The following is a 4713-nucleotide window of genomic DNA, read 5'->3' on the forward strand; positions in this document are numbered from 1 at the left end:
ATGTGAAATAACAAATATAAATTTGAGCCTCTCCCTTCCAAATCCCATCCTGTCATCCACCAAACCCGACTGTTCCTCCACCTGACCATTTAAACTTTCATTCTTCCATTACTAACTTTTGTTGAGCCTTACTCCACTGTGCACACACCAGTCTTCTGAGACTGAGGCTGATAACAAGAAACATTTTAGAGGGAGCTCCTGCCGACTCCTCCCACTGTCGCCAGGGAGGCTTGAGCTCTGTAGAGAAGTCTCCACCCGCATCTCCCGTGGGGGAGCCTCTCAGAGATGATGAGCTGAGAGTTTCTATAGGGCTTTTCCTCCCAATCGTACCACATTTGTGAGTTCCTTCCCACTGGGAAAATTCTTGGCAGGAGGGATTTTCCTTGATTCTGAAAGGCCCCTTCTGACCTGCTGGGCTTCTGTTGACCTAGGTCTCCCTCAAACCTGGACCTGCAGAGCTGGATTCCACCACCTCCTTTCTTCCTAGGAATTCTTGAGCGGGTATCCCCCCCGTATCCCCGCTCCACGTATCCCCCCACTCCCCACTCCAGTCCACTCTGCTATGTTTTCGCAGAGCTAGGAGTGCTTATTTAATGCCTCGAGCCTTCCAGAGAGCAATTTCATCATGCCCCAGACCCAGGTTACTGGGCACATTGAGGCACCCCAGACACCGTGCTGAGCACTTGGCAATGTTATTTCATCCTCCTCCCCGCACCCTGCAGCTGCCTGGAATATTGCTGACCCACGGTGAATAACGCCTTCTGGTATTCATGCCCTTGCACACGGACTCTGGGTTTGGCCATGTGACTTGCTCAGTCAGTGGGACACGAACAAGAGCCACGCAAGCAGCGCTTGACAAGTGCAGTGGGTGGTCCAGAAGCCAGCGCCATGCTGCAGAGAAGCTCAGACTGCAGAGTGATGAGAGGCCACGTGGAGACAGACCCTGGAGGGTGAGGCATCTTGCACATCCCAGCCCCAGCAAAGCACCCGTTAGATCGCAGCCACATAAGTAACCTTGGCAATGCCATGTGAAGCAGAAAGATCCCTAACTGAGTCCCATTCACCAACAGAATTGTGAGAAATGATACATTTTCGTAGTCTTAAGCCACTGAGTATGAGGACAGTTTGTCACACAGCAATAGAAAATGGAAATAAAACTCCCAGACCCAGATACGACGATACTCAGTCCCATTTCACCGATGCTGACTCTGAGGTTCAGAGAGCTTGAGGGAATTTCCCAAGGTTGCCCCAGGGAGTAAGTGAATGTGGTGGTCATAAAACCACATCTCCTGCTGGGGGGAGCTTAATTGACTGACAGCCCCCACCACTGTCCACCTGCATCCACCACCATCCACACTGAGGCCGTGCCTCCTCCAGGGCTGCCCCTAGCTATTAAATGAGCACAGCCAAGGTACTAGCACAAGCCTATTCCTAGGGGATGCGAATTCCTCCATCAGTCTACTTTGGCTCAAGGACTCCCCATCAGTCTGACTGAACCTTTCTTGGAAGTGCGTGGCAGTGCAAGACTCTTCCTACCTCAATCCCCATCCTTCTCTCTTCTCTCCCTGGGTCACATAGTCTGAAGACCCTCCCACCTCCTCCTGCTCCCTCTCTGTCATCCATCGCAGGTGTTTCCTCCAATAAATATATTGCATTTCTAACCCCGCCCAGTGGGAAAGCTAAGATTCAAGCTCATGGAGCTTCTGTCTTGATACTTTCCTTTGTTTTCCTGCAGACACTTTTCCTCCCAGGAAACATGGGCATCTTCAAAAATCAGTACCATCCAGATCTCAGAAGTTCTAAGGCCACAGGAAAGGAAAACTTCAAAGACAGAAAAACAAGGTGCAGGAACCTCAGCAGACACCCCTGGGGGAGCCGGACTGACACCTGGGTCTTCAGGAACTGATGCAATCCAGGAGCCTCCATAGGAGGGACGGCAGGGGGCGAGATGATGTGCAAATGTTTGTTCTCTGTCCTGAGCTCTTTGCACACATTAACTCATGGAATCCTCCCAAATATTCACAAGCCAAGTAGTACCATTCCCATTTTATGGAGGACATGAGTCTCAAAGGGGTGAAGCAGCCTGCCTTCGGTCACACAACTAACACATGGCAGGGCTGAGACTTAAACCTCAATGGAAGGAAACAACAGCCAGGTGCCTTCCAAATCCTGGGTGTAAATCCCTGCCCTTTGTGTGTTCCTGGGAGGCCTTGGGCACGTTGCTTAACCTCTCTGAGTTTCAGTTTCCCCATGCATAAAACTAGGACCCTCCTTGTCTCTTCCTCCTAAGAGCCTTGTGAGCATAGAGAATGAGTCTTGTGTGATCATGTGTTAGATGTGTTAGTCATATTAATTTTGACCCTGACTCCCACCCCAGCCTCCAGACCAGCCAGTTTTCCATTACACTGAGTTGTTTCCATCCTATTGACACAAACAAGATAAGAATTTTTTTTAACTCAAACTCCAGGCTGATCACAAATTACACAAGAGTTGATGTCCATGTCTGATTCATAATCTGGTGTTGCCTTTGTTTCTATATATATATATGTATATATAAATACATCAACAACGAAAACCCTGATAAATTAGCAAGGGGCACACAAAAATTGAAGGCTCCAAGCCAGGATCCAAAAAAATTCCCCTGGATTCTTTCCCCATGAGGGGAGGTTTTCCACAGGGACGCAGTCCTGTGCCTTGGCTCGGGGACTCGTGCTGTTTTCTCCTTGAAAAAGCTCCTGGGCTAAAAATAGCCAAGCAGCAGGCGGCCCCTTCTGGGGCTTGGAGAATAGGCGGGGAGGGATGGAAGGGAGGAGGCCTTGGCTTCTGGACGCCTGTGTCCATGAGAAACAGGAGGGAGAGTGGGGCTCTACAATCTGGGATTTTAGGGCAAGGTCGGGAGAAGGGGCTTCGTAGTGAAGGGGAGAAAGAAATGGGTCAAGACTCTTCAAATTCGTTGAGCAGGAGAATCCTGAGGAATCACTACTAGTGTTCTCAGATTTACCGGGGAGAGAGAAAAGGGTCTAGGGAGAGAGGGGTAGACTTTGATAGACCACGAAGAGAGAGGCAGGTCCCCACTGTCACCAAACAAGGAAAACCAGGGGGAGCCCCTTTATACAAAAAAAAAAAAAAAAAAAGTGAGCAAAGAAACAAACAGAAAATAAAATACAATAAAATAAAAACAGCGCCCAGGGGACCCTGGTTTGACTGTTTGAAATGAACCCAGGCCAATGGAGTCACTTCCAAGAAGCCCATGTTCTACAAAAGTTATCCCCTTGCCCTTTCAGTCCTACCCCAGGGACCACAGCTTAGACTTCACTCTTCTTTATCCTAAGTGAGCCAACCCAAGATGAAACTTCTCTTCTGGAGGGCCACCTCGCCAAGCCATCAGGCAAGGATGGAAGCAGAATCAGGGGCTCTATGGAACTTGGGGTTATGGACTCTTTGAAATGAGAAGGTATCTTCCAGATTACTCACACTCCCTTGTGTAGGCCTCAACATGCAGATGGGGCATCTGAAGTCCAGAAAGGGTGAACAGCTTGTTCAAGTCACCCAGCAAGTGTGCCAACTCCCAATCTAGCACCACCTCACTGCATGAGCTGCCAGTGATTCATTCTGACCAGGACTTCATTCATTCAGCAATAATGACCGAGCACCCATCCTGGCTAACACAGTGAAACCCCATCTCTACTAAAAAAAAAAACACAAAAAAATTAGCTGGATGTGGTGGCGGGCACCTGTAGTCCCAGCTACTCGGGAGGTTGAGGCAGGAGAATGGCGTGAACCCGGGAGGCAGAGCTCGCAGTGAGCAGAGATCACACCACTGCACTCCAGCCTGGGTGACACAGAGAGACTCTATCTCAAAAAAAAAAAAAAAGAGAGAGAAAAGAAAAAGAAAAAGAATGACTGAGCACCTTTGCAGGCACTGTTGCAGGTGCATAGGTATCCAACAGTATACAGAGAAAGCCTCTCTGATAAGGTAGCATTTGAGCAATGGTGACCTGAAGGCAGCAAAGGGTGAGCTATGAGAATATCCAGCAGAACAGTCTAGTCAGGGGCAACAGCAAGTGCAAAGGCCCTGAGGCTTCTCATGTTTAAGGAATAGCAAGAAGCTGGATGGCTGGAGGGGAGTACTTGGAGATGAGGTCAGAGACAGAACAGGAGGGACCTGCAGGCCTCTGGAAAGATCTTGGCTTTCTCCTAGACAGGCCAGAAGCCTTTGCAGGGTTTTGAAGAAGACTAGATCTGATTTGGCATATAAAAGAGTCCCTCTGATGACAGTGTGGAAAAGATGCTGTTGCAGAGGGACAATGGCGGGGCCAGATAGGAGGACATCGTAATAGCCCCAGGGCAAGGTGGTGACAGTGTGCTCGGCATGATCACCGCTGGGGGGAGTGAGAAGTGGTTGGATTCTGGGTGGAGTTAAGCCTACAGGATCACCACACCCCAGCCCGGCCTGAACACACCTGTTCTAAAGGACTCATCCATTCCAAACTTATTGTTTAAGCTAACTCATTTTTCTACTACTTTATGGCTTACAAAACATTCCTCCTGTATTATTCCACATGACCCTCATCACAAGCCTATGACATTTGTGAAGAAGGCATTATTACCCTTATTACTCTTATTTTACAGACAAGGAAACTGAGGCACAGACAAGACTGAGGAAACAAGGCTAAGTCCCTTGGGCTAGGCTGCTCAGTCACGCAATCCAGG

General features: G+C 49.0%; 1 long non-coding RNA gene across 1 annotated transcript; it reads left to right on the forward strand.

Moving 5' to 3' along the window:
* Nucleotides 1-680: 680 nt before the first annotated feature.
* LOC141408451 (uncharacterized) lies at nucleotides 681-2500 on the forward strand. Its single transcript, XR_012423309.1, has 2 exons — nucleotides 681-950; nucleotides 1736-2500. It is a non-coding gene; the product is annotated as an uncharacterized lncRNA (long non-coding RNA).
* The last annotated feature ends 2213 nt before the right edge of the window (nucleotides 2501-4713 follow it).

Source organism: Macaca fascicularis, chromosome 14, assembly GCF_037993035.2.
Source record: "Macaca fascicularis isolate 582-1 chromosome 14, T2T-MFA8v1.1".
NCBI lineage: Eukaryota > Metazoa > Chordata > Mammalia > Primates > Cercopithecidae > Macaca > Macaca fascicularis.